Below are 22,867 nucleotides of genomic sequence, written 5' to 3' on the forward strand. Positions count from 1 at the left end.
CTCCCAGCTGCTGACTGGGTGGCAAACTTCAATCTGTTTCCCGACTCCCAGTTGAGTAGAGCAGAGCAGAGCAAGCTGGTCCAGGGACTACAGAACCGGGCAAGCAACCAGAGAGCGAGCGAGCAGAGCCTGCGAACAGGGGGAGCAAGCAGGGCTTGGCCAGTGGAGTTGCAGTGGTTGAAGAGACAAAGGAGACATAGGCTAAGAGGTCATTGGTCTGCAGGAAGCCCAGGGGGTTGCCTTTTATCCTGCTGATTGGCTTTGAGTTCACCAGATGCTTCTGAGAGCTCCAACTGAATTGGAGGGGTGTGGCCTGAGTAGTCCCAGCAGCTGACTGTACAGGAAGCTTCAGACTGTCTCCCGCCTCTCAGCTGAGCAGAGCAGAGCACAGCGGAGGAAGCTGCTCCATCTGGTCCAGTTACTAGAGAAGCAGGCTAGCACCCAGAGAGCGAGCGAACAGAGCGAGCGAACAGGGGGAGCAAAGAGGAGTTGGGCAGGGGAGTTGCAGTGGTTGAAGAGACAAAGGAGACAGAGGCTAAGAGGTCAGTGGGCGGCAGGAAGCCCCGGGGGCTGCCCTTTATCCTTCTGATTGGCTGTGAGCTGACCAGGTGGTTCTGAGAGCTCCAACTGAATTGGAGGGGTGTGGCTGAGTAATCCCAGCAGCTGACTGGGCAGGAAGCTTCAGTCTGTTTCCTGTCTCCCAGCTGAGCAGAGAAGAGCACAGCAGAGGAAGCTGCTCTGGCTGGTCCAGGGACTACAAGAGCAGGCAGGGTCCCAGAGAGAGAGCGAACAGAGCGAGCGAACAGGGGGAGAGAACAGGAGTTGGGCAGGGGAGTTGCAGTAGTTGAAGAGACAAAGGAGACAAAGTGGACCGAGGCTAAGAGGGAAGTGGGCTGCAGGAAGCCCAGGGGGAGGCCCTTTATCCTGCTGATTCCTGTGAGCTCACCAGGTGCTTCTGAGAGCTCCAACTGAATTGGAGGGGTGTGGCTGAGTAATCCCAGCAGCTGACTGGGCAGGAAGCTTCAGTCTGTATCCCGCCTCCCAGCTGAGCGGAGCAGAGCACAGCGGAGGAAGCTGCACCAGCTGGTCCAGGGACTACAGAAGCAGGCAAGCTCCCAGAGAGCGAGCAACAGAGCGAGCGAACAGGGGGAGATTACACGAGTTCAGCAGGGGAGTTGCAGTGGTTGAAGAGACAAAGGAGACAAAGGAGTCATAGGTTAAGGAGTAAGTGGGCTGCAGGAAGCCCAGGGGGCTGCCCTTTATCCTTCTGATTGGCTGTGAGCTGACCAGGTGGTTCTGAGAGCTCCAACTGAATTGGAGGGGTGTGGCTGAGTAATCCCAGCAGCTGACTGGGCAGGAAGCTTCAGTCTGTTTCCTGTCTCCCAGCTGAGCAGAGCAGAGCACAGCAGAGGAAGCTGCTCCAGCTGGTCCAGGGACTACAGAAGCCGGCAAGCTCCCAGAGAGCGAGCGAACAGAGCGAGGGAACAGGGGGAGCAAAGAGAAGTTGGGCAGGGGAGTTGCAGTGGTTGAAGAGACAAAGGAGACAGAGGCTAAGAGGTCAGTGGGATGCAGGAAGCCCCGGGGGCTGCCCTTTATCCTTCTGATTGGCTGTGAGCTCACCAGGTGCTTCTGAGAGCTCGAACTGAATTAGAGGGGTTTGGCCTGAGTACTCCCAGCAGCTGACTGGGCGGGAAGCTTTAGTCTCTTTCCCGCCTCCCAGCTGAGCAGAGCAGAGCACAGCAGAGGAAGCTGCTCCGGCTGGTCCAGGGACTACAGATGCAGGCAAGCTCCCAGAGAGTGAGCGAACAGAGCGAGTGAACAGGGGGAGCAAACAGGAGTTCGTCGGGGGAGTTGCAGTGGTTGAAGAGACAAAGGAGACAAAGGAGACATAGGCTTAGAGGGCAGTGGTCTTCAGGAAGCCCAGGGGGCTGCCCTTTATCCTGCTGATTGGCTGTGAGCTGACCAGGTGCTTCTGAGAGCTCCAACTGAATTGGAGGAGTGTGGCCTGAGTACTCCCAGCAGGTGACTGGGCGGGATGCTTCAGTCTGTTTCCCACCTCCCAGCTGAGCAGAGCAGAGCATAGCAAGCTTGTCCAGGGACTACAGAACCAGGCAAGCACCCAGAGAGCGAGCGAGCAGAGCCTGCGAACAGGGGGAGCAAGCAGGGCTTGGCCAGGGGAGTTGCAGTGGTTGAAGAGACAAAGGAGACAAAGGAGACATAGGCTTAAAGGGCAGTGGGCTGCAGGAAGCCCAGGGGGTTGGCATTTATCCTTCTGATTGGCTGTGAGCTGACCAGGTGCTTCTGAGAGCTCCAAGTGAATTGGAGGGGTGTGGCCTGAGTACTCCGATCAGCTGACTGGGCAGAATGCTTCAGTCTGTTTCCCGCCTTCCAGCTGAGCAAGCAGCGCAGAGCAGACGAAGCTGCTCCAGCTGGTCCAGGGACGACAGAAGCAGGCAAGCTCCCAGAGAGCGAGTGAAGAGAGCGAGCGAACAGGGCGAGGAAAGAGGAGTTGGGCAGGGGAGTTGCAGTGGTTGAAGAGACAAAGGAGACAAAGGAGACAAAAGAGACAGAGTCTAAGAGGGAAGTGGGCGGCAGGAAGCCCAGGGGGCTGCCCTTTATCCTGCTGACTAGCTGTGAGCTCACCAGGTGCTTCTGAGAGCTCCAACTGAATTGGAGGGGTGTGTTCTGAGTACTCCCAGCAGCTAACTGGGAAGAAAGCTTCAGTCTGTATCCCGCCTCCCAGCTGAGCGGAGCAGAGCACAGCAGAGGAAGCTGCACCAGCTGGTCCAGGGACTACAGAAGCAGGCAAGCTCCCAGAGAGCGAGCAACATTGCGAGCGAACAGGGGGAGAGAATACGAGTTCGGCAGGGGAGTTGCAGTGGTTGAAAAGACAAAGGAGACAAAAGAGTCATAGGCTATGGAGTAAGTGGGCTGCAGGAAGCCCAGGGGGCTGCCCTTTATCCTTCTGATTGGCTGTGAGCTCTCCAGGTGCTTCTGAGAGCTCCAATAAAATTGGAGCGGTGTGGCCTGAGTACTCCCAGCAGCTGACTGGGCGGGAAGCTTCAGTCTGTTTCCCACCTCCCAGCTGAGCAGAGCAGAGCAGTGCACAGCAGAGCAAGCTGCTCCAGCTGGTCCAGGGACTACAGAAGCAGGCAAGCTCCCTGAGAGCGAGCGATCAGAGCGAGCGAACAGGGGGAGCAAACAGGAGTTGGCCGGGGGAGTTGCAGTGGTTGAAGAGACAAAGGAGACAGAGGCTAAGTGGTAAGTGGGCTTCAGGAACCCCAGGGGGTTTCCCTTTATCCTTCTGATTGGCTGTGAGCTGACCAGGTGCTTCTGAGAGCTCCAACTGAATTGGAGGGGTGTGGCCTGAGAACTCCCAGTAGCTGACTGGGCGGGACGCTTCAGTCTGTTTCCCACCTCCCAGCTGAGCAGAGCAGAGCAGAGCAGAGCAAGCTGGTCCAGGGACTGCAGAAGCAGGGAAGCACCCAGCGGGCGAGGGAACAGAGCGAGGGAACAGGGGGAGCAAAGAGAAGTTGGGCAGGGGAGTTGCAGTGGTTCAAGAGACAAAGGAGAGAAAGGAGACAGAGGCTAAGACGTAAGTGGGCTGCAGGAAGCCCAGGGGGCTTCCCTTTATCCTTCTGATTGGCTGTGAGCTCACCAGGTGCCTCTGAGAGCTCCAACTGAATTAGACGTGTTTGGCCTGAGTACTCCCAGGAGCTGACTGGGCGGGAAGGTTTAGTCTGTTTCCCGCCTCCCAGCTGAGCAGAGCAGAGCACAGCAGAGGAAGCTGCTCCGGCTGGTCCAGGGACTACAGGAGCAGGCAAGCTCCCAGAGAGAGAGCAAACAGAGCGAGCGAACAGGGGGAGAGAGCAGGAGTTCGGTAGGGGAGTTGCAGTGGTTGAAGAGACAAAGGAGACATAGGCTAAGGAGTACATGGGCTGCAGGAAGCCCAGGGGGCTGCCCTTTATCCTTCTGATTGGCTGTGAGCTGACCAGGTGGTTCTGAGAGCTCCAACTGAATTGGAGGGGTGGGGCTGAGTAATCCCAGCAGCTGACTGGGCAGGAAGCTTCAGTCTGTTTCCTGTCTCCCAGGTGAGCAGAGCAGAGCACAGCAGAGGAAGCTGCTCCAGCTGGTCCAGGGACTACAGAAGCCGGCAAGCTCCCAGAGAGCGAGCGAACAGAGCGAGCGAACAGGGGGAGCAAAGAGGAGTTGGGCAGGGGAGTTGCAGTGGTTGAAGAGACAAAGGAGACAGAGGCTAAGAGGTCAGTGGGCGGCAGGAAGCCCCGGGGTCTGCCCTTTATCCTTCTGATTGGCTGTGAGCTGACCAGGTGGTTCTGAGAGCTCCAACTGAATTGGAGGGGTGTGGCTGAGTAATCCCAGCCGCTGACTGGGCAGGAAGCTTCAGTCTGTTTCCTGTCTCCCAGCTGAGCAGAGCAGAGCACAGCAGAGGAAGCTGCTCTGGCTGGTCCAGGGACTACAAGAGCAGGCAGGGTCCCAGAGAGAGAGCGAACAGAGCGAGCGAACAGGGGGAGAGAACAGGAGTTGGGCAGGGGAGTTGCAGTAGTTGAAGAGACAAAGGAGACAAAGTGGACCGAGGCTAAGAGGGAAGTGGGCTGCAGGAAGCCCAGGGGGAGGCCGTTTATCCTGCTCATTCCTGTGAGCTCACCAGGTGCTTCTGAGAGCTCCAACTGAACTGGAGGGTGTTGTTCTGAGTACTCCCAGCAGCTAACTGGGAAGAAAGCTTAAGTCTGTATCCCGCCTCCCAGCTGAGCGGAGCAGAGCACAGCAGAGGAAGCTGCACCAGCTGGTCCAGGGACTACAGAAGCAGGCAAGCTCCCAGAGAGCGATCAACAGAGCGAGCGAACCGGGGGAGAGAACACGAGTTCAGCAGGGGAGTTGGAGTGGTTGAAGAGACAAAGGAGACAAAGGAGTCATAGGCTAAGGAGTAAGTGGGCTGCAGGAAGCCCAGGGGGCTGCCCTTTATCCTTCTGATTGGCTGTGAGCTGACCAGGTGGTTCTGAGAGCTCCAACTGAATTGGAGGGGTATGGCTGAGTAATCCCAGCAGCTGACTGGGCAGGAAGCTTCAGTCTGTTTCCTGTCTCCCAGCTGAGCAGAGCAGAGCACAGCAGAGGAAGCTGCTCCAGCTGGTCCAGGGACTACAGAAGCCGGCAAGCTCCCAGAGAGCGAGCGAACAGAGCGAGGGAACAGGGGGAGCAAAGAGGAGTTGGGCAGGGGAGTTGCAGTGGTTGAAGAGACAAAGGAGACAGAGGCTAAGAGGTCAGTGGGATGCAGGAAGCCCCGGGGGCTGCCCTTTATCCTTCTGATTGGCTGTGAGCTCACCAGGTGCTTCTGAGAGCTCCAACTGAATTGGAGGGGTGTGGCCTGAGTACTCCCAGTAGCTGACTGGGCGGGATGCTTCAGTCTGTTTCCCAGCTCCCAGTTGAGCAGAGCAGAACAGAGGAAGCTGCACCAGCTGGTCCAGGGACTACAGAAAGCAGGCAGGGTCCCAGAGAGTGGGCGAACACAGCGAGTGAACTGGGGGAGCAAATAGGAGTTGGCCAGGGGAGTTCCAATGGTTGAAGAGACAAAGGAGACAAAGGAGACAGAGGCTAAGAGGGAAGTGGTCTTCAGGAAGCCCAGGGGGCTGCCCTTTATCCTGCTGATTGGCTCTGAGCTCACCAGGTGCTTCTGAGAGCTCCAACTGAATTGGAGGAGTGTGGCCTGAGTACTCCCAGCAGGTGACTGGGCGGGATGCTTCAGTCTGTTTCCCACCTCCCAGCTGAGCAGAGCAGAGCAGAGCAAGCTTGTCCAGGGACTACAGAACCAGGCAAGCACCCAGAGAGCGAGCGAGCAGAGCCTGCGAACAGGGGGAGCAAGCAGGGCTTGGCCAGGGGAGTTGCAGTGGTTGAAGAGACAAAGGAGACAAAGGAGACATAGGCTTAGAGGGCAGTGGGCTGCAGGAAGCCCAGGGGGTTGGCATTTATCCTTCTGATTGGCTGTGAGCTGACCAGGTGCTTCTGAGAGCTCCAAGTGAATTGGAGGGGTGTGGCCTGAGTACTCCGATCAGCTGACTGGGCAGAATGCTTCAGTCTGTTTCCCGCCTTCCAGCTGAGCAAGCAGCGCAGAGCAGACGAAGCTGCTCCAGCTGGTCCAGGGACGACAGAAGCAGGCAAGCTCCCAGAGAGCGAGTGAAGAGAGCGAGCGAACAGGGCAAGCAAAGAGGAGTTGGGCAGGGGAGTTGCAGTGGTTGAAGAGACAAAGGAGACAAAGGAGACAAAAGAGACAGAGTCTAAGAGGGAAGTGGGCGGCAGGAAGCCCAGGGGGCTGCCCTTTATCCTGCTGACTAGCTGTGAGCTCACCAGGTGCTTCTGAGAGCTCCAACTGAATTGGAGGGGTGTGTTCTGAGTACTCCCAGCAGCTAACTGGGAAGACAGCTTCAGTCTGTATCCCACCTCCCAGCTGAGCGGAGCAGAGCACAGCAGAGGAAGCTGCACCAGCTGGTCCAGGGACTACAGAAGCAGGCAAGCTCCCAGAGAGCGAGCAACATTGCGAGCGAACAGGGGGAGAGAATACGAGTTCGGCAGGGGAGTTGCAGTGGTTGAAGAGACAAAGGAGACAAAAGAGTCATAGGCTATGGAGTAAGTGGGCTGCAGGAAGCCCAGGGGGCTGCCCTTTATCCTTCTGATTGGCTGTGAGCTCTCCAGGTGCTTCTGAGAGCTCCAATAAAATTGGAGCGGTGTGGCCTGAGTACTCCCAGCAGCTGACTGGGCGGGAAGCTTCAGTCTGTTTCCCACCTCCCAGCTGAGCAGAGCAGAGCAGTGCACAGCAGAGCAAGCTGCTCCAGCTGGTCCAGGGACTACAGAAGCAGGCAAGCTCCCTGAGAGCGAGCGATCAGAGCGAGCGAACAGGGGGAGCAAACAGGAGTTGGCCGGGGGAGTTGCAGTGGTTGAAGAGACAAAGGAGACAGAGGCTAAGAGGTAAGTGGGCTTCAGGAACCCCAGAGGGTTTCCCTTTATCCTTCTGATTGGCTGTGAGCTGACCAGGTGCTTCTGAGAGCTCCAACTGAATTGGAGGGGTGTGGCCTGAGTACTCCCAGCAGCTGACTGGGCGGGACGCTTCAGTCTGTTTCCCACCTCCCAGCTGAGCAAGCAGAGCAGAGCAGAGCAAGCTGCTCCAGCTGGTCCAGGGGCTACAGAAGCCGGCAAGCTCCCAGAGAGCGAGCGAACAGAGCGAGGGAACAGGGGGAGCAAAGAGAAGTTGGGCAGGGGAGTTGCAGTGGTTCAAGAGACAAAGGAGACAAAGGAGACAGAGGCTAAGAGGTCAGTGGGCTGCAGGAAGCCCAGGGGGCTGCCCTTTATCCTTCTGATTGGCTGTGAGCTCACGAGGTGCTTCTGAGAGCTCCAATAAAATTGGAGCGGTGTGGCCTGAGTACTCCCAGCAGCTGACTGGGCGGGAAGCTTCAGTCTGTTTCCCACCTCCCAGCTGAGCAAGCAGAGCAGAGCAGAGCAAGCTGCTCCAGCTGGTCCAGGGACGACAGAAGCCGGCAAGCTCCCAGAGAGCGAGTGAACAGATCGAGCGAACAGGCAGAGCAAAGAGGAGTTGGGCAGGGGAGTTGCAGTGGTTGAAGAGACAACGGAGACAAAGGAGACAGAGGGTAAGAGGGAAGTGGACTGCGGGAAGCCCAGTGGGCTGCTCTTTATCCTGCTGATTGGCTGTGAGCTCACCAGGTGCTTCGGAGACCTCCAACTGAATTAGAGGGGTGTGGCCTGAGTACTCCCAGCTGCTGACTGGGTGGCAAACTTCAATCTGTTTCCCGACTCCCAGTTGAGTAGAGCAGAGCGGAGCAAGCTGGTCCAGGGACTACAGAACCGGGCAAGCAACTAGAGAGCGAGCGAGCAGAGCCTGCGAACAGGGGGAGCAAGCAGGGCTTGGCCAGTGGAGTTGCAGTGGTTGAAGAGACAAAGGAGACATAGGCTAAGAGGTCATTGGTCTGCAGGAAGCCCAGGGGGTTGCCTTTTATCCTGCTGATTGGCTTTGAGTTCACCAGATGCTTCTGAGAGCTCCAACTGAATTGGAGGGGTGTGGCCTGAGTAGTCCCAGCAGCTGACTGTACAGGAAGCTTCAGACTGTCTCCCGCCTCTCAGCTGAGCAGAGCAGAGCACAGCGGAGGAAGCTGCTCCAGCTGGTCCAGTTACTACAGAAGCAGGCTAGCACCCAGAGAGCGAGCGAACAGAGCGAGCGAACAGGGGGAGAAAACAGGAGTTGTCCAGGGGAGTTGCAGTGGTTGAAGAGACAAAGGAGACAGAGGCTAAAAGGTAAGTGGGCTTCAGGAACCCCAGGGGGTTTCCCTTTATCCTTCTGATTGGCTGTGAGCTGACCAGGTGCTTCTGAGAGCTCCAACTGAATTGGAGGGGTGTGGCCTGAGAACTCCCAGTAGCTGACTGGGCGGGACGCTTCAGTCTGTTTCCCACCTCCCAGCTGAGCAGAGCAGAGCAGAGCAGAGCAGAGCAAGCTGGTCCAGGGACTGCAGAAGCAGGGAAGCACCCAGCGGGCGAGGGAACAGAGCGAGCGAACAGGGGGAGCACACAGGAGTTGTCCAGGGGAGTTGCAGTGTTTGAAGAGACAAAGGAGAGAAAGGAGACAGAGGCTAAGACGTAAGTGGGCTGCAGGAAGCCCAGGGGGCTTCCCTTTATCCTTCTGATTGGCTGTGAGCTCACCAGGTGCCTCTGAGAGCTCCAACTGAATTAGACGTGTTTGGCCTGAGTACTCCCAGGAGCTGACTGGGCGGGAAGGTTTAGTCTGTTTCCCGCCTCCCAGCTGAGCAGAGCAGAGCACAGCAGAGGAAGCTGCTCCGGCTGGTCCAGGGACTACAGGAGCAGGCAAGCTCCCAGAGAGAGAGCAAACAGAGCGAGCGAACAGGGGGAGAGAGCAGGAGTTCGGTAGGGGAGTTGCAGTGGTTGAAGAGACAAAGGAGACATAGGCTAAGGAGTACGTGGGCTGCAGGAAGCCCAGGGGGCTGCCCTTTATCCTTCTGATTGGCTGTGAGCTGACCAGGTGGTTCTGAGAGCTCCAACTGAATTGGAGGGGTGGGGCTGAGTAATCCCAGCAGCTGACTGGGCAGGAAGCTTCAGTCTGTTTCCTGTCTCCCAGGTGAGCAGAGCAGAGCACAGCAGAGGAAGCTGCTCCAGCTGGTCCAGGGACTACAGAAGCCGGCAAGCTCCCAGAGAGCGAGCGAACAGAGCGAGCGAACAGGGGGAGCAAAGAGGAGTTGGGCAGGGGAGTTGCAGTGGTTGAAGAGACAAAGGAGACAGAGGCTAAGAGGTCAGTGGGCGGCAGGAAGCCCCGGGGTCTGCCCTTTATCCTTCTGATTGGCTGTGAGCTGACCAGGTGGTTCTGAGAGCTCCAACTGAATTGGAGGGGTGTGGCTGAGTAATCCCAGCCGCTGACTGGGCAGGAAGCTTCAGTCTGTTTCCTGTCTCCCAGCTGAGCAGAGCAGAGCACAGCAGAGGAAGCTGCTCTGGCTGGTCCAGGGACTACAAGAGCAGGCAGGGTCCCAGAGAGAGAGCGAACAGAGCGAGCGAATAGGGGGAGAGAACAGGAGTTGGGCAGGGGAGTTGCAGTAGTTGAAGAGACAAAGGAGACAAAGTGGACCGAGGCTAAGAGGGAAGTGGGCTGCAGGAAGCCGAGGGGGAGGCCGTTTATCCTGCTCATTCCTGTGAGCTCACCAGGTGCTTCTGAGAGCTCCAACTGAACTGGAGGGTGTTGTTCTGAGTACTCCCAGCAGCTAACTGGGAAGAAAGCTTAAGTCTGTATCCCGCCTCCCAGCTGAGCGGAGCAGAGCACAGCAGAGGAAGCTGCACCAGCTGGTCCAGGGACTACAGAAGCAGGCAAGCTCCCAGAGAGCGAGCAACAGAGCGAGCGAACAGGGGGAGATTACACGAGTTCAGCAGGGGAGTTGCAGTGGTTGAAGAGACAAAGGAGACAAAGGAGTCATAGGCTAAGGAGTAAGTGGGCTGCAGGAAGCCCAGGGGGCTGCCCTTTATCCTTCTGATTGGCTGTGAGCTGACCAGGTGGTTCTGAGAGCTCCAACTGAATTGGAGGGGTGTGGCTGAGTAATCCCAGCAGCTGACTGGGCAGGAAGCTTCAGTCTGTTTCCTGTCTCCCAGCTGAGCAGAGCAGAGCACAGCAGAGGAAGCTGCTCCAGCTGGTCCAGGGACTACAGAAGCCGGCAAGCTCCCAGAGAGCGAGCGAACAGAGCGAGGGATCAGGGGGAGCAAAGAGAAGTTGGGCAGGGGAGTTGCAGTGGTTGAAGAGACAAAGGAGACAGAGGCTAAGAGGTCAGTGGGATGCAGGAAGCCCCAGGGGCTGCCCTTTATCCCTCTGATTGTCTGTGAGCTCACCAGGTGCTTCTGAGAGCTCGAACTGAATTAGAGGGGTTTGGCCTGAGTACTCCCAGCAGCTGACTGGGCGGGAAGCTTTAGTCTGTTTCCCGCCTCCCAGCTGAGCAGAGCAGAGCACAGCAGAGGAAGCTGCTCCGGCTGGTCCAGGGACTACAGATGCAGGCAAGCTCCCAGAGAGTGAGCGAACAGAGCGAGTGAACATGGGGAGCAAACAGGAGTTCGTCGGGGGAGTTGCAGTGGTTGAAGAGACAAAGGAGACAAAGGAGACAGAGGCTAAGAGGTCAGTGGGCTGCAGGAAGCCCAGGGGGCTGCCCTTTATCCTTCTGATTGGCTGTGAGCTCACCAGGTGCTTCTGAGAGCTCCAATAAAATTGGAGCGGTGTGGCCTGAGTACTCCCAGCAGCTGACTGGGCGGGAAGCTTCAGTCTGTTTCCCACCTCCCAGCTGAGCAAGCAGAGCAGAGCAGAGCAAGCTGCTCCAGCTGGTCCAGGGACGACAGAAGCCGGCAAGCTCCCAGAGAGCGAGTGAACAGATCGAGCGAACAGGCAGAGCAAAGAGGAGTTGGGCAGGGGAGTTGCAGTGGTTGAAGAGACAAAGGAGACAAAGGAGACAGAGGGTAAGAGGGAAGTGGACTGCGGGAAGCCCAGTGGGCTGCTCTTTATCCTGCTGATTGGCTGTGAGCTCACCAGGTGCTTCGGAGACCTCCAACTGAATTAGAGGGGTGTGGCCTGAGTACTCCCAGCTGCTGACTGGGTGGCAAACTTCAATCTGTTTCCCGACTCCCAGCTGAGTAGAGCAGAGCATAGCAAGCTGGTCCAGGGACTACAGAACCGGGCAAGCAACCAGAGAGCGAGCGAGCAGAGCCTGCGAACACGGGGAGCAAGCAGGGCTTGGCCAGTGGAGTTGCAGTGGTTGAAGAGACAAAGGAGACATAGGCTAAGAGGTCATTGGTCTGCAGGAAGCCCAGGGGGTTGCCTTTTATCCTGCTGATTGGCTTTGAGTTCACCAGATGCTTCTGAGAGCTCCAACTGAATTGGAGGGGTGTGGCCTGAGTAGTCCCAGCAGCTGACTGTACAGGAAGCTTCAGACTGTCTCCCGCCTCTCAGCTGAGCAGAGCAGAGCACAGCAGAGGAAGCTGCTCCAGCTGGTCCAGTTACTACAGAAGCAGGCTAGCACCCAGAGAGCGAGCGAACAGAGCGAGCGAACAGGGGGAGCAAAGAGGAGTTGGGCAGGGGAGTTGCAGTGGTTGAAGAGACAAAGGAGACAGAGGCTAAGAGGTCAGTGGGCGGCAGGAAGCCCCGGGGGCTGCCCATTATCCTTCTGATTGGCTGTGAGCTGACCAGGTGGTTCTGAGAGCTCCAACTGAATTGGAGGGGTGTGGCTGAGTAATCCCAGCAGCTGACTGGGCAGGAAGCTTCAGTCTGTTTCCTGTCTCCCAGCTGAGCAGAGCAGAGCACAGCAGAGGAAGCTGCTCCAGCTGGTCCAGGGACTACAGAAGCCGGCAAGCTCCCAGAGAGCGAGCGAACAGAGCGAGGGAACAGGGGGAGCAAAGAGGAGTTGGTCAGGGGAGTTGCAGTGGTTGAAGAGACAAAGGAGACAGAGGCTAAGAGGGAAGTGGTCTTCAGGAAGCCCAGGGGGCTGCCCTTTATCCTGCTGATTGGCTGTGAGCTCACCAGGTGCTTCTGAGAGCTCCAACTGAATTGGAGGAGTGTGGCCTGAGTACTCCCAGCAGGTGACTGGGCGGGATGCTTCAGTCTGTTTCCCGCCTCCCATCTGAGCAGAGCAGAGCAGAGCAAGCTTGTCCAGGGACTACAGAACCAGGCAAGCACCCAGAGAGCGAGCGAGCAGAGCCTGCGAACAGGGGGAGCAAGCAGGGCTTGGCCAGGGGAGTTGCAGTGGTTGAAGAGACAAAGGAGACAAAGGAGACATAGGCTTAGAGGGCAGTGGGCTGCAGGAAGCCCAGGGGGTTGGCATTTATCCTTCTGATTGGCTGTGAGCTGACCAGGTGCTTCTGAGAGCTCCAAGTGAATTGGAGGGGTGTGGCCTGAGTACTCCGATCAGCTGACTGGGCAGAATGCTTCAGTCTGTTTCCCGCCTTCCAGCTGAGCAAGCAGCGCAGAGCAGACGAAGCTGCTCCAGCTGGTCCAGGGACGACAGAAGCAGGCAAGCTCCCAGAGAGCGAGTGAAGAGAGCGAGCGAACAGGGCGAGCAAAGAGGAGTTGGGCAGGGGAGTTGCAGTGGTTGAAGAGACAAAGGAGACAAAGGAGACAAAAGAGACAGAGTCTAAGAGGGAAGTGGGCGGCAGGAAGCCCAGGGGGCTGCCCTTTATCCTGCTGACTAGCTGTGAGCTGACCAGGTGCTTCTGAGAGCTCCAACTGAATTGGAGGGGTGTGTTCTGAGTACTCCCAGCAGCTAACTGGGAAGAAAGCTTCAGTCTGTATCCCGCCTCCCAGCTGAGCGGAGCAGAGCACAGCAGAGGAAGCTGCACCAGCTGGTCCAGGGACTACAGAAGCAGGCAAGCTCCCAGAGAGCGAGCAACATTGCGAGCGAACAGGGGGAGAGAATACGAGTTCGGCAGGGGAGTTGCAGTGGTTGAAGAGACAAAGGAGACAAAAGAGTCATAGGCTATGGAGTAAGTGGGCTGCAGGAAGCCCAGGGGGCTGCCCTTTATCCTTCTGATTGGCTGTGAGCTCTCCAGGTGCTTCTGAGAGCTCCAATAAAATTGGAGCGGTTTGGCCTGAGTACTCCCAGCAGCTGACTGGGCGGGAAGCTTCAGTCTGTTTCCCACCTCCCAGCTGAGCAGAGCAGAGCAGTGCACAGCAGAGCAAGCTGCTCCAGCTGGTCCAGGGACTACAGAAGCAGGCAAGCTCCCTGAGAGCGAGCGATCAGAGCGAGCGAACAGGGGGAGCAAACAGGAGTTGGCCGGGGGAGTTGCAGTGGTTGAAGAGACAAAGGAGACAGAGGCTAAGAGGTAAGTGGGCTTCAGGAACCCCAGGGGGTTTCCCTTTATCCTTCTGATTGGCTGTGAGCTGACCAGGTGCTTCTGAGAGCTCCAACTGAATTGGAGGGGTGTGGCCTGAGTACTCCCAGCAGCTGACTGGGCGGGACGCTTCAGTCTGTTTCCCACCTCCCAGCTGAGCAAGCAGAGCAGAGCAGAGCAAGCTGCTCCAGCTGGTCCAGGGACGACAGAAGCCGGCAAGCTCCGAGAGAGCGAGTGAAGAGATCGAGCGAACAGGCGGAGCAAAGAGGAGTTGGGCAGGGGAGTTGCAGTGGTTGAAGAGACAAAGGAGACAAAGGAGACAGAGGGTAAGAGGGAGGTGGACTGCGGGAAGCCCAGGGGGCTGCTCTTTATCCTGCTGATTGGCTGTGAGCTCACCAGGTGCTTCGGAGACCTCCAACTGAATTAGAGGGGTGTGGCCTGAGTACTCCCAGCTGCTGACTGGGTGGCAAACTTCAATCTGTTTCCCGACTCCCAGCTGAGTAGAGCAGAGCAGAGCAAGCTGGTCCAGGGACTACAGAACCGGGCAAGCAACCAGAGAGCGAGCGAGCAGAGCCTGCGAACACGGGGAGCAAGCAGGGCTTGGCCAGTGGAGTTGCAGTGGTTGAAGAGACAAAGGAGACATAGGCTAAGAGGTCATTGGTCTGCAGGAAGCCCAGGGGGTTGCCTTTTATCCTGCTGATTGGCTTTGAGTTCACCAGATGCTTCTGAGAGCTCCAACTGAATTGGAGGGGTGTGGCCTGAGTAGTCCCAGCAGCTGACTGTACAGGAAGCTTCAGACTGTCTCCCGCCTCTCAGCTGAGCAGAGCAGAGCACAGCGGAGGAAGCTGCTCCAGCTGGTCCAGTTACTACAGAAGCAGGCTAGCACCCAGAGAGCGAGCGAACAGAGCGAGCGAACAGGGGGAGCAAAGAGGAGTTGGGCAGGGGAGTTGCAGTGGTTGAAGAGACAAAGGAGACAGAGGCTAAGAGGTCAGTGGGCGGCAGGAAGCCCCGGGGGCTGCCCTTTATCCTTCTGATTGGCTGTGAGCTGACCAGGTGGTTCTGAGAGCTCCAACTGAATTGGAGGGGTGTGGCTGAGTAATCCCAGCAGCTGACTGGGCAGGAAGCTTCAGTCTGTTTCCTGTCTCCCAGCTGAGCAGAGAAGAGCACAGCAGAGGAAGCTGCTCTGGCTGGTCCAGGGACTACAAGAGCAGGCAGGGTCCCAGAGAGAGAGCGAACAGAGCGAGCGAACAGGGGGAGAGAACAGGAGTTGGGCAGGGGAGTTGCAGTAGTTGAAGAGACAAAGGAGACAAAGTGGACCGAGGCTAAGAGGGAAGTGGGCTGCAGGAAGCCCAGGGGGAGGCCCTTTATCCTGCTGATTCCTGTGAGCTCACCAGGTGCTTCTGAGAGCTCCAACTGAATTGGAGGGGTGTGGCTGAGTAATCCCAGCAGCTGACTGGGCAGGAAGCTTCAGTCTGTATCCCGCCTCCCAGCTGAGCGGAGCAGAGCACAGCGGAGGAAGCTGCACCAGCTGGTCCAGGGACTACAGAAGCAGGCAAGCTCCCAGAGAGCGAGCAACAGAGCGAGCGAACAGGGGGAGATTACACGAGTTCAGCAGGGGAGTTGCAGTGGTTGAAGAGACAAAGGAGACAAAGGAGTCATAGGCTAAGGAGTAAGTGGGCTGCAGGAAGCCCAGGGGGCTGCCCTTTATCCTTCTGATTGGCTGTGAGCTGACCAGGTGGTTCTGAGAGCTCCAACTGAATTGGAGGGGTGTGGCTGAGTAATCCCAGCAGCTGACTGGGCAGGAAGCTTCAGTCTGTTTCCTGTCTCCCAGCTGAGCAGAGCAGAGCACAGCAGAGGAAGCTGCTCCAGCTGGTCCAGGGACTACAGAAGCCGGCAAGCTCCCAGAGAGCGAGCGAACAGAGCGAGGGAACAGGGGGAGCAAAGAGAAGTTGGGCAGGGGAGTTGCAGTGGTTGAAGAGACAAAGGAGACAGAGGCTAAGAGGTCAGTGGGATGCAGGAAGCCCCGGGGGCTGCCCTTTATCCTTCTGATTGGCTGTGAGCTCACCAGGTGCTTCTGAGAGCTCGAACTGAATTAGAGGGGTTTGGCCTGAGTACTCCCAGCAGCTGACTGGGCGGGAAGCTTTAGTCTCTTTCCCGCCTCCCAGCTGAGCAGAGCAGAGCACAGCAGAGGAAGCTGCTCCGGCTGGTCCAGGGACTACAGATGCAGGCAAGCTCCCAGAGAGTGAGCGAACAGAGCGAGGGAACAGGGGGAGAAAACAGGAGTTCGTCGGGGGAGTTGCAGTGGTTGAAGAGACAAAGGAGACAAAGGAGATATAGGCTTAGAGGGCAGTGGTCTTCAGGAAGCCCAGGGGGCTGCCCTTTATCCTGCTGATTGGCTGTGAGCTGACCAGGTGCTTCTGAGAGCTCCAACTGAATTGGAGGAGTGTGGCCTGAGTACTCCCAGCAGGTGACTGGGCGGGATGCTTCAGTCTGTTTCCCACCTCCCAGCTGAGCAGAGCAGAGCAGAGCAAGCTTGTCCAGGGACTACAGAACCAGGCAAGCACCCAGAGAGCGAGCGAGCAGAGCCTGCGAACAGGGGGAGCAAGCAGGGCTTGGCCAGGGGAGTTGCAGTGGTTGAAGAGACAAAGGAGACAAAGGAGACATAGGCTTAAAGGGCAGTGGGCTGCAGGAAGCCCAGGGGGTTGGCATTTATCCTTCTGATTGGCTGTGAGCTGACCAGGTGCTTCTGAGAGCTCCAAGTGAATTGGAGGGGTGTGGCCTGAGTACTCCGATCAGCTGACTGGGCAGAATGCTTCAGTCTGTTTCCCGCCTTCCAGCTGAGCAAGCAGCGCAGAGCAGACGAAGCTGCTCCAGCTGGTCCAGGGACGACAGAAGCAGGCAAGCTCCCAGAGAGCGAGTGAAGAGAGCGAGCGAACAGGGCGAGCAAAGAGGAGTTGGGCAGGGGAGTTGCAGTGGTTGAAGAGACAAAGGAGACAAAGGAGACAAAAGAGACAGAGTCTAAGAGGGAAGTGGGCGGCAGGAAGCCCAGGGGGCTGCCCTTTATCCTTCTGACTAGCTGTGAGCTCACCAGGTGCTTCTGAGAGCTCCAACTGAATTGGAGGGGTGTGTTCTGAGTACTCCCAGCAGCTAACTGGGAAGAAAGCTTCAGTCTGTATCCCGCCTCCCAGCTGAGCGGAGCAGAGCACAGCAGAGGAAGCTGCACCAGCTGGTCCAGGGACTACAGAAGCAGGCAAGCTCCCAGAGAGCGAGCAACATTGCGAGCGAACAGGGGGAGAGAATACGAGTTCGGCAGGGGAGTTGCAGTGGTTGAAAAGACAAAGGAGACAAAAGAGTCATAGGCTATGGAGTAAGTGGGCTGCAGGAAGCCCAGGGGGCTGCCCTTTATCCTTCTGATTGGCTGTGAGCTCTCCAGGTGCTTCTGAGAGCTCCAATAAAATTGGAGCGGTGTGGCCTGAGTACTCCCAGCAGCTGACTGGGCGGGAAGCTTCAGTCTGTTTCCCACCTCCCAGCTGAGCAGAGCAGAGCAGTGCACAGCAGAGCAAGCTGCTCCAGCTGGTCCAGGGACTACAGAAGCAGGCAAGCTCCCTGAGAGCGAGCGATCAGAGCGAGCGAACAGGGGGAGCAAACAGGAGTTGGCCGGGGGAGTTGCAGTGGTTGAAGAGACAAAGGAGACAGAGGCTAAGAGGTAAGTGGGCTTCAGGAACCCCAGGGGGTTTCCCTTTATCCTTCTGATTGGCTGTGAGCTGACCAGGTGCTTCTGAGAGCTCCAACTGAATTGGAGGGGTGTGGCCTGAGAACTCCCAGTAGCTGACTGGGCGGGACGCTTCAGTCTGTTTCCCACCTCCCAGCTGAGCAGAGCAGAGCAGAGCAGAGCAGAGCAAGCTGGTCCAGGGACTGCAGAAGCAGGGAAGCACCCAGCGGGCGAGGGAACAGAGCGAGCGAACAGGGGGAGCACACAGGAATTGTCCAGGGGAGTTGCAGTGTTTGAAGAGACAAAGGAGAGAAAGGAGACAGAGGCTAAGACGTAAGTGGGCTGCAGGAAGCCCAGGGGGCTTCCCTTTATCCTTCTGATTGGCTGTGAGCTCACCAGGTGCCTCTGAGAGCTCCAACTGAATTAGACGTGTTTGGCCTGAGTACTCCCAGGAGCTGACTGGGCGGGAAGGTTTAGTCTGTTTCCCGCCTCCCAGCTGAGCAGAGCAGAGCACAGCAGAGGAAGCTGCTCCGGCTGGTCCAGGGACTACAGGAGCAGGCAAGCTCCCAGAGAGAGAGCAAACAGAGCGAGCGAACAGGGGGAGAGAGCAGGAGTTCGGTAGGGGAGTTGCAGTGGTTGAAGAGACAAAGGAGACATAGGCTAAGGAGTACATGGGCTGCAGGAAGCCCAGGGGGCTGCCCTTTATCCTTCTGATTGGCTGTGAGCTCACCAGGTGCCTCTGAGAGCTCCAACTGAATTGGAGGGGTGGGGCTGAGTAATCCCAGCAGCTGACTGGGCAGGAAGCTTCAGTCTGTTTCCTGTCTCCCAGCTGAGCAGAGCAGAGCACAGCAGAGGAAGCTGCTCCAGCTGGTCCAGGGACTACAGAAGCCGGCAAGCTCCCAGAGAGCGAGCGAACAGAGCGAGCGAACAGGGGGAGCAAAGAGGAGTTGGGCAGGGGAGTTGCAGTGGTTGAAGAGACAAAGGAGACAGAGGCTAAGAGGTCAGTGGGCGGCAGGAAGCCCCGGGGTCTGCCCTTTATCCTTCTGATTGGCTGTGAGCTGACCAGGTGGTTCTGAGAGCTCCAAATGAATTGGAGGGGTGTGGCTGAGTAATCCCAGCCGCTGACTGGGCAGGAAGCTTCAGTCTGTTTCCTGTCTCCCAGCTGAGCAGAGCAGAGCACAGCAGAGGAAGCTGCTCTGGCTGGTCCAGGGACTACAAGAGCAGGCAGGGACCCAGAGAGAGAGCGAACAGAGCGAGCGAACAGGGGGAGAGAACAGGAGTTGGGCAGGGGAGTTGCAGTAGTTGAAGAGACAAAGGAGACAAAGTGGACCGAGGCTAAGAGGGAAGTGGGCTGCAGGAAGCCCAGGGGGAGGCCGTTTATCCTGCTCATTCCTGTGAGCTCACCAGGTGCTTCTGAGAGCTCCAACTGAACTGGAGGGTGTTGTTCTGAGTACTCCCAGCAGCTAACTGGGAAGAAAGCTTAAGTCTGTATCCCGCCTCCCAGCTGAGCGGAGCAGAGCACAGCAGAGGAAGCTGCACCAGCTGGTCCAGGGACTACAGAAGCAGGCAAGCTCCCAGAGAGCGAGCAACAGAGCGAGCGAACCGGGGGAGAGAACACGAGTTCAGCAGGGGAGTTGGAGTGGTTGAAGAGACAAAGGAGACAAAGGAGTCATAGGCTAAGGAGTAAGTGGGCTGCAGGAAGCCCAGGGGGCTGCCCTTTATCCTTCTGATTGGCTGTGAGCTGACCAGGTGGTTCTGAGAGCTCCAACTGAATTGGAGGGGTATGGCTGAGTAATCCCAGCAGCTGACTGGGCAGGAAGCTTCAGTCTGTTTCCTGTCTCCCAGCTGAGCAGAGCAGAGCACAGCAGAGGAAGCTGCTCCAGCTGGTCCAGGGACTACAGAAGCCGGCAAGCTCCCAGAGAGCGAGCGAACAGAGCGAGGGAACAGGGGGAGCAAAGAGGAGTTGGGCAGGGGAGTTGCAGTGGTTGAAGAGACAAAGGAGACAGAGGCTAAGAGGTCAGTGGGATGCAGGAAGCCCCGGGGGCTGCCCTTTATCCTTCTGATTGGCTGTGAGCTCACCAGGTGCTTCTGAGAGCTCCAACTGAATTGGAGGGGTGTGGCCTGAGTACTCCCAGTAGCTGACTGGGCGGGACGCTTCAGTCTGTTTCCCAGCTCCCAGTTGAGCAGAGCAGAACAGAGGAAGCTGCACCAGCTGGTCCAGGGACTACAGAAAGCAGGCAGGGTCCCAGAGAGTGGGCGAACACAGCGAGTGAACTGGGGGAGCAAATAGGAGTTGGCCAGGGGAGTTCCAATGGTTGAAGAGACAAAGGAGACAAAGGAGACAGAGGCTAAGAGGGAAGTGGTCTTCAGGAAGCCCAGGGGGCTGCCCTTTATCCTGCTGATTGGCTCTGAGCTCACCAGGTGCTTCTGAGAGCTCCAACTGAATTGGAGGAGTGTGGCCTGAGTACTCCCAGCAGGTGACTGGGCGGGATGCTTCAGTCTGTTTCCCACCTCCCAGCTGAGCAGAGCAGAGCAGAGCAAGCTTGTCCAGGGACTACAGAACCAGGCAAGCACCCAGAGAGCGAGCGAGCAGAGCCTGCGAACAGGGGGAGCAAGCAGGGCTTGGCCAGGGGAGTTGCAGTGGTTGAAGAGACAAAGGAGACAAAGGAGACATAGGCTTAGAGGGCAGTGGGCTGCAGGAAGCCCAGGGGGTTGGCATTTATCCTTCTGATTGGCTGTGAGCTGACCAGGTGCTTCTGAGAGCTCCAAGTGAATTGGAGGGGTGTGGCCTGAGTACTCCGATCAGCTGACTGGGCAGAATGCTTCAGTCTGTTTCCCACCTTCCAGCTGAGCAAGCAGCGCAGAGCAGACGAAGCTGCTCCAGCTGGTCCAGGGACGACAGAAGCAGGCAAGCTCCCAGAGAGCGAGTGAAGAGAGCGAGCGAACAGGGCGAGCAAAGAGGAGTTGGGCAGGGGAGTTGCAGTGGTTGAAGAGACAAAGGAGACAAAGGAGACAAAAGAGACAGAGTCTAAGAGGGAAGTGGGCGGCAGGAAGCCCAGGGGGCTGCCCTTTATCCTGCTGACTAGCTGTGAGCTCACCAGGTGCTTCTGAGAGCTCCAACTGAATTGGAGGGGTGTGTTCTGAGTACTCCCAGCAGCTAACTGGGAAGAAAGCTTCAGTCTGTATCCCGCCTCCCAGCTGAGCGGAGCAGAGCACAGCAGAGGAAGCTGCACCAGCTGGTCCAGGGACTACAGAAGCAGGCAAGCTCCCAGAGAGCGAGCAACATTGCGAGCGAACAGGGGGAGAGAATACGAGTTCGGCAGGGGAGTTGCAGTGGTTGAAGAGACAAAGGAGACAAAAGAGTCATAGGCTATGGAGTAAGTGGGCTGCAGGAAGCCCAGGGGGCTGCCCTTTATCCTTCTGATTGGCTGTGAGCTCTCCAGGTGCTTCTGAGAGCTCCAATAAAATTGGAGCGGTGTGGCCTGAGTACTCCCAGCAGCTGACTGGGCGGGAAGCTTCAGTCTGTTTCCCACCTCCCAGCTGAGCAGAGCAGAGCAGTGCACAGCAGAGCAAGCTGCTCCAGCTGGTCCAGGGACTACAGAAGCAGGCAAGCTCCCTGAGAGCGAGCGATCAGAGCGAGCGAACAGGGGGAGCAAACAGGAGTTGGCCGGGGGAGTTGCAGTGGTTGAAGAGACAAAGGAGACAGAGGCTAAGAGGTAAGTGGGCTTCAGGAACCCCAGGGGGTTTCCCTTTATCCTTCTGATTGGCTGTGAGCTGACCAGGTGCTTCTGAGAGCTCCAACTGAATTGGAGGGGTGTGGCCTGAGTACTCCCAGCAGCTGACTGGGCGGGACGCTTCAGTCTGTTTCCCACCTCCCAGCTGAGCAAGCAGAGCAGAGCAGAGCAAGCTGCTCCAGCTGGTCCAGGGGCTACAGAAGCCGGCAAGCTCCCAGAGAGCGAGCGAACAGAGCGAGGGAACAGGGGGAGCAAAGAGAAGTTGGGCAGGGGAGTTGCAGTGGTTCAAGAGACAAAGGAGACAAAGGAGACAGAGGCTAAGAGGTCAGTGGGCTGCAGGAAGCCCAGGGGGCTGCCCTTTATCCTTCTGATTGGCTGTGAGCTCACGAGGTGCTTCTGAGAGCTCCAATAAAATTGGAGCGGTGTGGCCTGAGTACTCCCAGCAGCTGACTGGGCGGGAAGCTTCAGTCTGTTTCCCACCTCCCAGCTGAGCAAGCAGAGCAGAGCAGAGCAAGCTGCTCCAGCTGGTCCAGGGACGACAGAAGCCGGCAAGCTCCCAGAGAGCGAGTGAACAGATCGAGCGAACAGGCAGAGCAAAGAGGAGTTGGGCAGGGGAGTTGCAGTGGTTGAAGAGACAAAGGAGACAAAGGAGACAGAGGGTAAGAGGGAAGTGGACTGCGGGAAGCCCAGTGGGCTGCTCTTTATCCTGCTGATTGGCTGTGAGCTCACCAGGTGCTTCGGAGACCTCCAACTGAATTAGAGGGGTGTGGCCTGAGTACTCCCAGCTGCTGACTGGGTGGCAAACTTCAATCTGTTTCCCGACTCCCAGTTGAGTAGAGCAGAGCGGAGCAAGCTGGTCCAGGGACTACAGAACCGGGCAAGCAACTAGAGAGCGAGCGAGCAGAGCCTGCGAACAGGGGGAGCAAGCAGGGCTTGGCCAGTGGAGTTGCAGTGGTTGAAGAGACAAAGGAGACATAGGCTAAGAGGTCATTGGTCTGCAGGAAGCCCAGGGGGTTGCCTTTTATCCTGCTGATTGGCTTTGAGTTCACCAGATGCTTCTGAGAGCTCCAACTGAATTGGAGGGGTGTGGCCTGAGTAGTCCCAGCAGCTGACTGTACAGGAAGCTTCAGACTGTCTCCCGCCTCTCAGCTGAGCAGAGCAGAGCACAGCGGAGGAAGCTGCTCCAGCTGGTCCAGTTACTACAGAAGCAGGCTAGCACCCAGAGAGCGAGCGAACAGAGCGAGCGAACAGGGGGAGAAAACAGGAGTTGTCCAGGGGAGTTGCAGTGGTTGAAGAGACAAAGGAGACAGAGGCTAAAAGGTAAGTGGGCTTCAGGAACCCCAGGGGGTTTCCCTTTATCCTTCTGATTGGCTGTGAGCTGACCAGGTGCTTCTGAGAGCTCCAACTGAATTGGAGGGGTGTGGCCTGAGAACTCCCAGTAGCTGACTGGGCGGGACGCTTCAGTCTGTTTCCCACCTCCCAGCTGAGCAGAGCAGAGCAGAGCAGAGCAGAGCAAGCTGGTCCAGGGACTGCAGAAGCAGGGAAGCACCCAGCGGGCGAGGGAACAGAGCGAGCGAACAGGGGGAGCACACAGGAGTTGTCCAGGGGAGTTGCAGTGTTTGAAGAGACAAAGGAGAGAAAGGAGACAGAGGCTAAGACGTAAGTGGGCTGCAGGAAGCCCAGGGGGCTTCCCTTTATCCTTCTGATTGGCTGTGAGCTCACCAGGTGCCTCTGAGAGCTCCAACTGAATTAGACGTGTTTGGCCTGAGTACTCCCAGGAGCTGACTGGGCGGGAAGGTTTAGTCTGTTTCCCGCCTCCCAGCTGAGCAGAGCAGAGCACAGCAGAGGAAGCTGCTCCGGCTGGTCCAGGGACTACAGGAGCAGGCAAGCTCCCAGAGAGAGAGCAAACAGAGCGAGCGAACAGGGGGAGAGAGCAGGAGTTCGGTAGGGGAGTTGCAGTGGTTGAAGAGACAAAGGAGACATAGGCTAAGGAGTACGTGGGCTGCAGGAAGCCCAGGGGGCTGCCCTTTATCCTTCTGAT

Source organism: Heloderma suspectum, chromosome W, assembly GCF_057233095.1.
Source record: "Heloderma suspectum isolate Gila_16-S chromosome W, 16-S_ref, whole genome shotgun sequence".
NCBI lineage: Eukaryota > Metazoa > Chordata > Lepidosauria > Squamata > Helodermatidae > Heloderma > Heloderma suspectum.